Genomic DNA, 15,438 nt, shown 5'->3' on the forward strand with positions numbered 1-15,438 from the left:
ATCCTTTGGGGTGTATACATTTGTTATGCCTACTTTTTGTTTTAGCCTCAGCAGCAACTGTTTTCCAGAAAATGATGGACAACATTTTGGAGGATTCATACAAATACAACAACCAGAGTTGCACCACATATGACTAAAAAAAAACAATATAAACACTTAAAGATTACAAAAACTGATAACAGTAATACTTGAATCGTACAGTCCATTTATTAGTGTCTCATATTGAAGTTCATAAAAAACCAGCCAATGCATTTCATTCACTAAACAATGGACTTCATCAGGGCAGACAATTCACTGGTACCAGATGCTTCCTGTCATAACTTCATAGTGATGGAAAGAGTGTTCTACATGTGCACCATTTCTGATGTGGCATCTCTATTCAAGTATTCAATATATTTAGATAATATAATATAATGGGCATTTTATGAACAATGTTCTCAAGTAGTCATCTAAGTATCGAGCTTGGATTGTCAAACTAATAAGGCATTTATGTAGGGCAATGTCCACCCTATACTTGGCACTTCAATGGGTGCCGAGATGTCAAAGAAACGGAGATCTACCTCAGAGATTTGGCAACCGAAAAATAGGCGAGCAAACATGTTTTGGAGGGTGTTCCTGTAGTTCAAGCATTTCAGGACGATGTTCTGTTTTTTTGCTGACTCTATAGGCAAACACAATATGATCTTGGAACAAATGTTGGTTATCTTGAAAAATGTGGGTACCAAACTAAGGCATGAAAAACGCAAACAAGAGGTGGACTATTTAGTCAAGTGATTAAGGATACCTAATCTCCGAGAGATAAAGATACTGGGAAGCCTTTACTGGGTTTGTGTAGGAAAGTAGGATCTGCATCTTATGGTTACCCCCACTTTTTGCTTGATGTGATGCTGTTTTTGACTAGTCTGACTGGGATCCTCCCAATCAGGAACCCAGTCTATCTGCTTTCTCCTTAAACTGTTGTGTTATGTACTTAGGTACATCCCATATTGGAAACTGGGGTAGCCTTGTCAGTCCCTAGTATATGATACCCATGTACCCAGGGCATAGGTACCCCAGAGGTCTCCATGGGCATGTATTAAGCCACCCATGAGAGACCATTTAAAATGGAACTACAGGCCTGCCATTGCAGCCTGTGTAACATGGTGCATGCACCACTTAAGAAACATATAGGTTTACTATATCTAAGGGTCACTACACTCAAAACCTATAAGTCACCTCTATAGCAGACCTTTACAATCCTGAGGGCAGGGTGTTTAGTTATAAGTGAGAGGGTGCCCATGCATGAGTAGGACAACCCTGCAGCCTACGGAGTCCATTCTCCTGTGTTGTCAGTGAAGCAGCCATATATAGAGGGGCACTGTGTAATCGCGCGATGACCATCTCCAAATCGGCTACAACAAATCCTATCATGTTTGGTATCAAACATGTTGGAATCATACCCCCACACCGTAAACAGTGTGGGAGGTCTGATTCCAAGCACTGGAAGAGCCCTCCTTTAGGCTCTCAGTGTTCCCAGTACCAGCCTTCTAGTCCCTGACAGCACAAAATGGTTGCTGCCAACCAGAGATACAGCCCTCCTGCTGCTGAGCCACACTCGAGCAGGGGAAGGTAGAACAATAGGCATCCTGTCACAGAGAGGTGTGACCACCTCCCAGACAGGATTTAGTGTATTAGGGCTGGGTGGGTGCACTTGCCAGCACCTGAAATTCTGCATGAGGGGCAAATTTGGTGTTTCTGTGCATAGTCCAGTTCAACCCAGTCCTGGGAGCCATTGGCTCCTGCTCTGGCGCAACACTGGACAAAGGACATTGGAGTAACCTCTCCCCTGTCCAGACCCTCCCCTGGGAGGGTCCCCTGAATCTTCTCAACCCTTTCCCTATGGTACTTAAGGGCTTACTTGGGTGTCGGTCCCTAGATTCATCATGGTATAAGATTCAGAACTGAAACCATTGCACTTCTACCGTCTGGACAGTCTGGACTTCCCTGGACTTCGTTTGGGCCTGACTTTGTCTCCCTTCCAGTCTGCTGCATCGCAACAATAGAATTGACCTAAGTTATGATTAACCATGTTGTAATGCAGAAAACTCTTGCTGAAGCACATCTATTGTAGATGAGACAATGTTACCCAAAGAATACATTCTAGATAATAAAGTAGTCATACCGTTGTCCACTACTGCAAGAGCCTGTTCTAAGTTGGCCCTGTCAATCTCATGCAGCCTTCCAGCTGCTTCTTGTTGAGATATTTTCCATATCCCGTGATAGATAGCGCAGAGGAAGTTTCCGAGGACCCATTAAAAAGTCTCGTAAGACCAGGTCATCAGATAGATGGGACAAGTGCTGTTGTACCTGAGGCAGTATTGAGGTTTTTTAGGCAATCAAGGCACAACTTCCCAACAGTGGAAGTTGTTACCACCCCCGAAAGTTCACATTGCACGTATGTCAGGACTGTTGGCTGTATATCCCTTGATGTTACCTAGGAATCTATCCTGACTTTTGATAGTGTCTGGTGGTCACACTAACCATCCCTTCTAATTGGGATCTGATGAGTTATGTCTACTCGCACGCAGCATAGTATCAATAGTGCTTTCATCATATGGTGTCAACCGCTGCAAGGTGCCAAATCGTTTAAGAGTGGGAACTCTTGGTGTGTTAAAATCTTTCATCTTGGCTAAGCCAAGACACGTTGTCTGTCGCACAGTTATGTTCAGGAAAATTACCTGCTGCGGTATTAAACAGGCTCTGAATAAAGCCTAATTTCCTTGAACCTGTCAATTTTTAGACCTAGGATAGATTTTACATCTACTGTATCCCTCTAAAAGTCTAAACCTTGTACAGAGAGTTAGGAAAGGAAAGAAGCAGAGTATATCAGCTTAGTGACAGTTAAAATATTTTTCTCTGCAGATGACGTTGCAAGCCTATAATAAGATAAAGCGGTACAAAAGGGGTGGTGATGGACAGAGTATCAGAACCAATCAAACACTCACACCCAGTCAACAGATCTGGGTTTGATCCATCACCGTTCTTTAGCTCACTCTGTCACCCCATTTCAGACATGGCCATATGCAAATCAGTCTGACCCTGTGCCTCATGGGAACAGTCCAGCCCGAACTGCCAAGCCATGCCTTCCCTGGACCGGAAACAAGCTTCCTAGGACCGGTTTCTAGCATTTCAGCCGTCTTCAGCCAGGCTTGCTTGAATCCAGTGGCAAAGTGAGCAAGGGACTCACGTCTGAGCATACCCAGACAACTTATGGCGAACAAAGCGGTATAAAAGGGGGTGGTGATGGACAGAGTATCAGAACCAATCAAACACTCACACCCAGTCAACAGATCTGGGTTTGATCCATCACCGTTCTTTAGCTCGCTCTGTCACCCCATTTCAGACATGGCCATATGCAAATCAGTCTGACCCTGTGCCTCATGGGAACAGTCCGGCCCGAATTGCCAAGCCATGCCTTCCCTGGACCAGAAACAAGCTTCCTAGGACCGGTTTCTAGCATTTCAGCCGTCTTCAGCCAGGCTTGCTTGAATCCAGTGGCAAAGTGAGCAAGGGACTCACGTCTGAGCATACCCAGCCAACTTATGGCGAACAAAGCGGTACAAAAGGGGGTGGTGATGGACAGAGTATCAGAACCAATCAAACACTCACACCCAGTCAACAGATCTGGGTTTGATCCATCACCGTTCTTTAGCTCACTCTGTCACCCCATTTCAGGCATGGCCATATGCAAATCAGTCTGACCCTGTGCCTCATGGGAACAGTTCGACCCGAATTGCCAAGCCATGCCTTCCCTGGACCAGAAACAAGCTTCCTAGGACCGGTTTCTAGCATTTCAGCCGTCTTCAGCCAGGCTTGCTTGAATCCAGTGGCAAAGTGAGCAAGGGACTCACGTCTGAGCATACCCAGCCAACTTATGGCGAACAAAGCGGTACAAAAGAGGGTGGTGATGGACAGAGTATCAGAACCAATCAAACACTCACACCCAGTCAACAGATCTGGGTTTGATCCAATAAGATAAGGCTGGATCAGATGTGTCATAACCAGAAAAATTGTCAAACCTTTGTGCAAATGCTTTTGAACTACCCCTTGGTGGTGCAGGGCAATTTTCCCATTGCGTAAAGTTAAATAATTCACAAGGTGTTCTAGCCTTATGTACAAAATTATGAACATAAAGTGGAAAGCAGAAAATCTGAACAAAATGTAGCTGTACCATCATAAAACTCATTGGAAGAAAAAACAGAGGAATGTTCTAGATCATCTTATGTTTCATATACTGTATCAATATCCAAATCATCAGAAATAGTACTGGGGTGATAATGTCTTTCAAAGAAATCTTAAACAAATGCAGAATTTGCAAGAGTTCAGTGGGACCATACACATCAAATGATACCCTGCCCCATACAATCCCATCCGGAACTAGAACAGCTGAAATGTTTACCAGGGACAAGTCTCTGTGCTCGCGGAGTGATGATGCATGTGGTTTCAGAACCAAATATATTGTGTGCACTGCAGAGCGTTCTGGAACAAAGTGTCCATTCAGAAGAAGGAAGAACACAGTTACACAACTAATCCTAATTATAGGCCGATCTCATTAATTGATAACACCCTAAAAATATTGGGGAGAGTTTTGTATAATAACATTTTAACCTGGACAGAGAAAAATAGTATCTTAGAGCCCTGTCAGCTAGGCTTCCGTAGCAAGGTGGGCACTAACGAACAATGTCTCAACCTTAATTTGGTTATTGGGAAATACACCATTGCACGGAAGTCTCTGGTCTATTTGGCCTTTATGGATTTGTCCTCAGGGTTTGACCTTGTTAATAGGTCAAAGCTCTGGGCAATCCTTTTGGCATATGGCTTGGACGAGCCTCTGGTACATTTTCTAGCGTACCTTCATAAAGACCTTCAGGCGCAGGTGAGGATCGGCATGGGCGGAGAGGTTTCCGAAGCCATCAAGGTAGGAAGGGGGGTCAGACAGAGTTGTGTCTTGGCCCCCCTCCTTTTTATTATCTATATTAATGGGCTGAACAATCTGCTTAAAACCTCGACCCATGACGTTCCTATGATTAATGGTAAAACCCTCCCCGTGCTATTATACGCAGATGATGCGGTCCTCATAGGCCGCACTCCGAATTCCTTGCGTACGTTAGTACAAACCTTTGTCGGGTATATGGATAGCTTGGACCTATGTGTCAATTTTAACAAGTCATTTTTAATGTCCTGTGGTTCTAGGAAGCGACAGCTAAGCTCTATTGTAGTGGGTAGCCAGAAACTGACAAGCACCCGTACATTTCCCTATCTTGGGCTGGTCTTTGCTGCGAACGGCTCCTGGACTGAGCATCTTGCTCACTCCAGGAGCAACTTCTCAAAGGCCACCAATTCAATTCTTAGCCTTCCCCGCCCAAAGACCACTGGTGCTATATCAGCCATTTTATTTTTTTTTAAATTACAGTGTGTCCCTGTGGCCATTTATTGGGCTGAGATTTGTGGTATCGCCAATTGTTCCTGCATCCAGCAGGAAGAAAATAGGTTCTGCAGGAAACTTTTGGGTATCCCAATCTCTACCCCACAATATATTTGCCACAGAGAACTTAACCTTAATTTTATATCGGCTTTTATACGTGTCCGTCCTGCTCTTTTTTGGTTATCGGTATAGAAGAACCAGGCTGCCTCCCTCACCAGAGAGATTATTAATGATTGTCTCATGTGTGAGAAAGGAATGAAAATTCCTTGGTTGAGTGGAGTACACCAAAGCTTGAGCAGTGTCAACAAAGAAAGTATTTTCTTAAACCCAAATATAGCTGACACCATGCCAAAAAAGGAGCTAAGGGATGTTCTCTACTCTTTATATAATACAGAAAGGATTGGTTTGGAATCCAAGAATCTGTTCTTCGTTATATGTCTATCGAAGAGTATCAGCATCCCCTACCTATATACCTCACCCTACGCATGTGCCATTGGTAAAGGAGCTTATTTTTCCGTCTTAGAGCAGGAACTGTCAGATTTGCACTGTGCTTCCCCCTTGGCTACCACCCTAATCTCGATCACGTACCATGCCCTTGTGATGGGGTTAGTGGCCAATCAATTTTACCTTTTTCATTTTTTTGTAAGCACTATATAAAATATACAAAGTGGTTTTTAAACCCATTTTTTAAAAAGAGAAGACCTATCAGTCTGGACAATGCCTATTCGTGCTTAGTTTCCCTGGCCGAAGAAGAACTGATTTTCCGCATAAGCACATTCTTGAGAACTGCCATTAGAGCACGCAAGACTATGCCCGATCCTTGAGCTTTTATTATGACTGACTATCTCTGTGTAATTGCTAGATGATATAATGTTTTATTAACCGTAAATTACCCACTTATTACCAATGATGTTCTTTTTTAACTTGTCACTTAATTTATCAAATGCTATAGTTATATCACCACAAATGCTTTATTATCATGTACTGTTAACCCTCCATTTGTCATTTAATTTGTTATGACATTGTGCTTTTATGTACTAAGCTACCCGAATAAAGTTTATGAACTGAACTACACAACTAATCCAAAGGACTGGGAAAATTAATGCATTTGTAATCCAACGGTGTAACCATGGAGAAACAAAGTTTGCATTTTCAGCCAAAGATAGATGACACGCACCTTTTATTCAAAAGGCAGGGGGAGGTGTGGGCAGTGGAATCTCCAATGCGTTGGAGGAGAAGTCATCAAAGTCAATGAAGTATCCATGCGCAGTCCAGTCTATCTTGGGCAGCTTAGCAGGCTGGTTTGAATAAGATGAAGACTCGATAGGTGGTACATTTATGTAGATCTTGTTCTTCTCAGGATTCCAAATTGTAATCTGTGTTTCTGTACTTGTAGACTGCACAGTTTCTGTTGCTTTTGAAACAGGTAGAAGGCATACTTCATTGTTGTTCATCGTTGTCTCTTGTTAAAGAGAGCAGGCTTCATTTATAAATAAAGTGTACATCTGAACCTCCTGTTTGGCGGTGAGAGGGGATTGGTAGCTATCCAGGCTTCAACACAGCTTACTGTTGAGAATCAGCCACATAATGTGATTTGATCAGATCAATAGAGACAAACCTTTTGTCTCGGCATCTGGCAAGGGGCAGGAGAAGTACAATTGTGTACCTTAAACAGCCAAGATAGGAATAGGTAAGATACCCACACTCTTTTTTGTTCATAATCTTTTCTCAGACCAGTTCCCCGATCTTTGGGATCCAGACCGTTCTTGCTGGAACAGCCTTCACTTTTCCAGTCGTGGTGTGTTGTACTTGGACGTTGTTTGTTCATCTCGGAAATCAATCAATTCCTGTAAAACAGCCAAATGTTCATTGATATCAAATGATAATTCTGCCGTCACTGTGCTGGCATTATTGAGGTCTGGGGCCCACATCTTAACCCCAAACAGGATCTCATAACCAGTCCGACCACCAGGGATTTTCTTGGCATAATGCTCAAAGTCCTCTGGACCCCACATAGGTGATGGACCCAACTGCAACCAGAGTCTAATACCCTTGCTGTTAAAAATTTCTTTAAGCCCTGGTTTTTCTTCCTCACTACCGCGTTTCCCTCAGAAATCACAGGGTCACAACCAAACTTCCCATGGCCTCTTTGTGAGCTCGAGAGGTAAACGCCAGACCCTGATCAGAATGAAGTGTGGCAACTGTGTAGGTCCCTATATAAAGACTTGCAGATCCTTAATAACAGTTCAGGCGTCAGCCGATCACTGTGGCCATACCCACAGAAATCAAGACCAGGAATCCACTGCCACCAAGACGTACTTGTAAGCACCGTCTGATGATAGGGGGGGCGGAATGGTCCAAATAAACACTAGCCAGAGGCCTGTCAGACACCAAGGCTCTTTATCTCTGATTTAGGGGCAGGCATAGAGCCCATACATGTAGGCCAGGTGGAGAATATTTCAGAGAGAGATGGATTACCGAGGAGCCTAAGCTCAGTCTTGTCCCCATTCAGTTTAAGATGGGAATGTTTCATCCATCTCATCACCTCTTCGAGGCATGGGCCAAGACAGGTAGATGCTTTGTTGGTGTGGTTCAAAGCGACGACCAATTGAGTGTCGTCGACATAGGTGACAATTTGCACCCGAAAAGGGAGAACAATGTCCGCTAGAGGAGTCATGTAAATATTAAAAAGAGTGGGGATCAAGGACGACCCCTGAGGAACCCTAGAATGGAGAGACCATGGAGTTGAGATTAGGGGTGGGCGGAATTTGCGGAATTAACCTTCGCAAATTATCGCGAGAATGTTTAAAATTATCGCAAACAAGCAGAAATATCGCGAAGATGCGGAAGTTTTTTTCCGGCATGTTCGCGAGATTTTCTGCATGGTTGCGGGTCGCCAACTTACCCATGTGGTTGCTTGCGGGCGCGGCCATCTTGTTTTGAGTTGTTCTCGCGGTGCATGATCGCGAGAAGAAAGACGTGATCGCGCGACGCATGACGTCACTGCGGGCGCGAACTGTCGCGAGACAGCGCAAATGGCTAAAAACAATACAACATCTCATGGAGAACGCGACCGGATCAAGAAAACTTGTCGGCGAACGCAGGGATTCAGGTAAGGCGATCGCGCGCGCGCGAGAATGTATCATTTTACAGCGCGAGCAAGAAACAAATTATCGCCAAGCTGCGGAAACCGGAATTTTTGACATTTTCGCGCTCTCCGCGGAACGCAAAAATGTCAAATTATCGCAATTTCCGCGAACGGAACGAAATTTTTGCCCAGGCCTAGTTGAGATGGCCTCACCCTCAGCTACTTGGAAATATCTGTCCTCCGGGAAGGATCGCAGCCAGTCAAGGGCAACTCCAGTAATACCCAAGTCCTGAAGTCGTTGGACTAGGATGCGGTGATTAACCGCATCAAAGGCCGCGCTGAAGTCTAAGAGTAGCATGGCCAGAGAACCTCCTGCATCGAGGATCCTTCTGGAATCCTCGACAACTGCTAATAAGGCAGTTTCTGTCCCATGTCCCGGACGGAACCCGGTTTGGGACGCGTGAAGAAGGTTCTCCCCTTCAAGGTATCTGTAGAGCACCAGATTGACATGCTTTTCTGCGATTTTACTCACCCCTGGATGGAGCGAGATAGGTCGATAGTTGCCGAGGCAGTCGGGGTCCAAGCTGGGTTTTTTTCAGCAGGGCTTTTACCACAGCTTTTTTCCATAGGGGAGAGACCACCCCAGAGAAAAGCGAAGCGTTGATCATTTCCATAATAGTGGGGCCTACTGAAGCAGCTACAGATTTCAAGATATTAAGGGGGGCCGGGTCTCTGGGTGATCCACTCTTGACCAGTGCAAAAATGGTTTGGAAAACTTCTGTATCCAGTGGCGGGAACACTTCAAGAGAATGTTCTTTGCTCCATACATTGGTTTCCTCGGGGGAGGGATGGCCAGGGAGTTCGGGAACAAGCAGCAAATAGTTAAAAATGTTATTATGGAAATAATCCGGTGTCCAGGAGGGTGGGTGCATTCAGGAGTTTTTTTACAATACGAAAAGTCTCCTGAGGGGAGTTGACTGCGGCTGTGATTTTTTTCGCTAAAGTAGAGAGCTTGCGCCTTTTTGATTTCACTTTTATAAGTTCTAATGGTATCCCTGTATTGCTTTTTCTTAAGGAGGGAAAAATCTTTCCTCCAGATTTTCTCAGCTCTCTTGCACAGTTGCTTTAACTCACGGAGATTAGGCGTGTACCAGGCTGCTTTGTTGGGCCCTATGTTTATCTGGATATTCTTCTTCGGGAGCACCTGGTCTAATGTCCCTTCGATCCAGTTATTAAAATGGTTATTAGCTAATACCAGATCAGTATTAATAGAGGGCTTGGTACGTTCCAAAACGGAAGTCCATTTTTCCAGACTAAGTTTAGGCCAGCCACAAACTGTTTTTCCTATCGGTTGAATAGTAGGGGTAGCCAACTTAGGGGACCAGTGTAGGGAGATCAAATGATGGTCTGACCAGGGAATAGGAATAGGGTCTGCGCAGAGTAGCTCTTGTAAATTGGAGAGAACCGAGTCAAGAAGGTTACCTTTTGTGTGTGTAGCATGTGACACCTACTGAATAAGTTGGAGGGCAGCAAGGTCGGAAGAGAGTTCTGACACGACTGTTGATGCTTGGTCATCAATGTGAACATTTAAATCGCTGAGGATGGTAACATTTGAGGTGAGACTGGCCAGCTTAGTGACAGTTTTGGATAATAAGTTAAGAAACTGGCCCATATGCCCAGGCGGTCGATAGATTAAAATATCCGAGAAGGAGAGCAAGGGGGCGAGTCTTATAGAAAAGTGGAGATTTTCGCAGTCAGTTAAAGGACTCCCAAAAGTGCGACACTTGAGGGAGGTTTTAAAAATAATAGCGACCCCAACGCCTTTTCATATTGGTCTATCTAGTCTCTGAAGTAGGTAGTCAGGGGGAAGGGCTTGAACAATATCAGGTTCACAGTAGAGGTTTGTCCAGGTTTCAGTAAGAAACAAAATGTCAGGACTTTCCTCTGACAGCAGAATGAACAACTCCGAGGAGTGTTTAGGTAGGGATCTGCAATTAAGCAGAAGAATTTTATAAATTCTCATCGGCGATCCTCCCAGGGAGGGAGGGGGAGTCTGTGTTTGTAACCTGAAAGGGCAATGCCTACAACTAGTGACGGGGCCACTGAGATTAATGTAGTGAGTGCATCCTATTTCAGGAGTCTTCTTTAAACGTTTTAGCTGCTCAGGGCTATAACAATACCTCTTTTTATGAGAAGGTGCAAAGTTCCTGGCCCGTCGCCCCGGCCAGCCACGGACGGGTGCAGACGGGCTTGCCATAGGCACACCTTGCGGTCGCGTCATGTGGTTTTAAATATCCTTGACAGGGTCCAGCGACTAGAGCGCTGACCCAAAATGGCCGCCAAAAGCGGAATTGAGGAAGAGAATGAGCGTATTCCCCCCTGAGCTTTAACACAGGTCAACAGTACATCAATGTCACACAGTGAGTAAAACAACAATCAGAGTTAAAACAAAATTCCTAAAATCGCTTCAAAAGAATTAGAGCAGATTTTTTAAAAAGCCCCCTCGCAATGCCTGATCATCAAAGTTTGTCATGTAGTTCTGAGACTCTGGCTGAAAACAGCCGGGGACTATTCTTATACCCATGTGGAAAACAGGAAAATTGTTTTTGAGAACCTAGCAGCGTGAAGACAAATATCTGCTTCTAGGTGCTATATTTTGGCAGGAAAATCCATTTGAGATGTTTAGTGTTGTTTTGCATTTTTTCCACACAATGTTATTCATTATTGCGGCACTGTGTGCACTGTGTGCATTTTGTACTTTAAATGTGCGAGTAGCTGTGTTTAAGTGTCTGTAATCTAATATTAGACGATATGGTTGATCTGGTGTCATTACTGGAAACAGAGGATTATTCAGTGAAGAGGTGCAACTTTCAATGACACCTTGATATTCAAGTTGTTTTAGGATTCCCCTAACTTGTTGTTTTGCTTCATTTTTTGTGTGTATTGTCTTCATGATTGTGGGGTTGTCGTCAATGGCATGTCATGATAAGGTGAACCGTCATGCCACCCCACAAGGTTGAGGTTTAACGCAGGAGCCAGCACTTAAACCCACTCCTTGGCGTATGAGTGTTTCACTGATTCTTGAACAAGGTTGCAGAAGGCACTTAAAATCCCCATTTCCCCCTCTGGGAAATCCATTACGAAGACAGGTGGGCAATCTTTTTTGGCCAGGAAAATGTCATAAACTTGAGTGAGTTCCACCCAAACGAGGACATTTATAAATCTGGGCATGGCCCATTCCACCCATAGTTGGACTACCTATAAACGATATGGAATGCTTACCCTGGTATCCAGTGTTTCCACCCTGATATACACACTTAGCACTACTCCCACCAGACAATCCATCAGATTTCTGGCAAACTATTGTGACTTCTGCAATGCTTTCCAGCATTTTCAATGCCCATTCCTCGTTCAGAAGCAGAGTCTTCAAAATCCGTGGCATACCTAACCTTTGGTCCGGCTACCTTCTTCTTCATAAATTGAGGTTTTGATATTTTAGGCTTGTTTCCCTGTTTTATTATGTATTCAGATGGGCATTGTGAGGTCCTTACTTGATTTCACATGCGCTTCTGATCTGCGCTCTGATAGTCCTCATTTCTCCTAACGTTTATCAAATGAATCCTGGATGGAAAGAGAGGAACCTGATACCTATTGGGTGGTTTAACATTATAATGATTACGTCAATTTGTACTTTCTTTGGAAGATTTCTGTGCAGGAGACCCACTTTGTGATTTTTTAAAAATCCTTTTCAGAATTACTCTTCAATTGTTGTTTTTCTGGTCTGGATCCCAAATGATCTCTAGCCAGTGTAACATAGATTTCTTCAATAATTTTAAGCAATGTGCGCTCCTGCTGGGCTGGAGTCAAATCCCTTAAGCATTGGCATGTAGCTAAAGTTGCTGATTCCCCTTTAATGTTACTCAACATTATGGCGAATACTGTGGCAAAGTTGCTCATCAGTTTCATCCCTAAGATCAAGGCAGGTACTGCCCCATGCTCATTCTGTACCTGTGTTAATACCTCAGGTAGAACCACCAATGAAGGGGTAGCTACTGTTCTGGTATATACTGCAGTGAAGACTGTACTCCAAGTGACACAATCCTCTACCGGGTGAGCCATCCCCATTGTAAAGAAAATGGTTAGTATCCTATGTTTTCCTGTGGGCCCTTATGGGGAAATACTGCTTCAAGCTGGTTTGATTTTTGTGCAATCCAAAACAGAATTTCTTCTCTTTTTGTGGGAACTTTTCCCATTACTACATTCAATCTTTGAGGGCTAATGCCTGTTATAGCTGTTTGTGGTGCTACCACTTCACCAGTCCGCGCAGGAGTGAGTGTTAATGTTCACATCATGAATTGGGTAAGACGTCCGTATATTGTTACCAGATTATTATTTAATCCTCATAGCTGTCCTGCAGTCAAACGATCAACCCCAGGATGCAGTGTGTAACTGGCTAGGACTGGCCATGACGCCTCCTTATTGCTGAATGGGCCCAGTATTATGTCTTGTATACTATGGGGTTGGGTGCCTTTAAACCAATTAGCATGTTCGGGAGACAAAGCTGAAGTGGGGAAACAGTACTGAAAGGCAATCAGAAAGAAATCACACTTCCAGTGTAGGACAAACCAAAAATAGACAATCCTTCCTGAGCCAGAGCTTTTTTTCTGTGGATTACTATAAGTGGTTGACATTTATCAAAGAACATTGATTGCTATCTGCAATTGTACCATTCCTCTCTCTCCATATATTAACTATATATGTACTTTTTTCCCGGTGATTAGAGAGATGTTTGTGAGGGCATTCCCAGCTTCCAAATTTCCAAAGTAAATGTATATGTATGGGCACATCACCATATTTGTCTATTTATTTCTTTATGAATTTATGTATGTATGTATTTATTTATCTATTTTCTTATTTATTTTATAAACATATATCAAATAGTGCAATCATTGCAGTTTAGACAATGTGCAATACTAACAGGTACAAATTAACAGTAGGCTGAAAGTCATCAAATCAATATAATAAACATTCAAATGTTTTCAAAGCATAATTTCTTCCTTTTGCGGCCTTCATAAAGTTATTTTGAAAACTACACAACTTTGAGAAGTTTGCAAACTTTTTATGTACCACATACCTAAGAATCATGAGTTTTGGCGCACTTTATGATGCATGCATCCTTAATTAATGTTTCCATTGTAGTTTGCTGTATATATGCTTCGGAGAATACAGCTGGGCCTTTATTATGAGTAGGAAGATAATCTCGATTTGGCAGTAGTAGAAATTCCTCGGCAGGGGTGGATACTTTTAATGACACAGTATTTCAACAACTCCAGATTCCTGTACCCTGCTGATTATGATCTTTTATACTGTAGAAATTGTCTTGCAGGGCTGAAGAGAACCTCTCACTGGCAATGGTGAAGGGAGACACAACAAATTGTGCAAACTACTTTAAGGTAAATCATGTAGAATTTTGTAAAATTTCACCACTTATGATACTTAAGATGCTCCTACTTTCTAGTTCACCAAAAAAACTATATTGTGTAGAAACTAATAGCATTAAACTTTAAAGGAATCTCACAGTTTGTGAGCTGCTGAAGAATGAGATAGCTTCAGAGAGTTGGATGTTTTATCCTGGGCCCTGCTCCATGGATTTACTAGTACATGGCTCTCAGCAAAATGTATTTTAAGTCATGGGACCAATCAATTTATTCAGAACTTAGTCTGGAAAAGCAAGATTACCCAAGGCTTGTGTAATAATAGGCAACACTAATATCAACATTTTTGCTTTTTTTTTAAGGCTGCAAAAAACAAGCTTAACTATTACTTCCTGTAAAGATACTCAATGTGTCAATCTCAAATGGATGAAATGACCAACTTGTTCTCGTATCAAAGACTCTCAATTTAGTTTAATTTAGATGGAAACATCAAAAGGTAATAAGTGGTGAGTCTTAAGCATAGTATAGGAGTAGTAGATACTCAGTACCAACGGCAAGAAGCACATCTCACCCAAACACTCATTTTAATGGACAGGGACATATTTGAACATCTTTATATTTATTAGAAGGCTCCGGAGCCACGGCGCTGTAATACCCTGGAGAGTGAGCAGCCTTGAAGACAGTTTGAGCCCTCCCCGCCCGTGAATAGCTCAGCTCATGAGGATATAGTTTGCCATCAGTAATATAACTAAGATACCGAGTTGGTACAGTATTGCATGCTTGCTAATTTATGCATACCTCCTGCTTACATTTATAAACAGACAACATTGATTGTTCTATTTGCTTGAGTGGACTAGGGATCTAACTTGGTCCTGATGAAAAGTCAAAGGGGATGGCTTTGAAACATGTCGACCAGTGAGGTGGTATCCCATTATAGCATATCGCCTCCATTCCCCTGTTTTAACACTACTAGCTAGGGAAAGTATTAAATAATTGTTTCCACATAGCCAGGTACCTTTTAATTTTGCACCACTGTCCCTTCTGACCCTTCCACTCTTACACTTGCACGACACATAGTAATTTCACTTCTTAGTGCTCCCATGTCTTCGTAGGTCGCAGCACGCCCGTCCCGCAGGGGGCGGGAAGGACCCGATGATGAAGCATGCCACCAAATACTCATTTGGTGGGTGAGGGTTATTTTAACAACACGTTGTGTTTCCCCATGCATCATTAGGTTACATATTTTTTCACTATTTGTGAAGGGTTTTCTGATAGGAAGGTTGTTTCAGTATACTTTGAGGAGGCCGAGTCTACCTTCTACCACTCCTCTTCACTCCCTCCTTTAGTTTTTGGTATAACTTCCTAATATGCCTTCAACTCATCTAGGAGCTCCGCCTTCAAAGTTTCCTAAACCACTCACAACTTTTTCTCTAACTCTTTTTAAGGTATCA

General features: G+C 43.2%; 1 long non-coding RNA gene across 1 annotated transcript in view; it reads left to right on the top strand.

Moving 5' to 3' along the window:
- The window catches only part of LOC146870122 (uncharacterized), a 365,571-nt gene that overhangs the window by 313,413 nt on the left and 36,720 nt on the right, over positions 1-15,438 (top strand). The window contains exon 2 of the long non-coding RNA XR_014969486.1: positions 13,939-14,005. This is a non-coding gene — a long non-coding RNA (uncharacterized LOC146870122). The remainder of the gene's footprint in view (positions 1-13,938; positions 14,006-15,438) is intronic.

Source organism: Triturus cristatus, chromosome 1_1 (assembly GCF_964204655.1).
Source record: "Triturus cristatus chromosome 1_1, aTriCri1.1, whole genome shotgun sequence".
NCBI classification, from domain to species: Eukaryota; Metazoa; Chordata; class Amphibia; order Caudata; family Salamandridae; genus Triturus; species Triturus cristatus.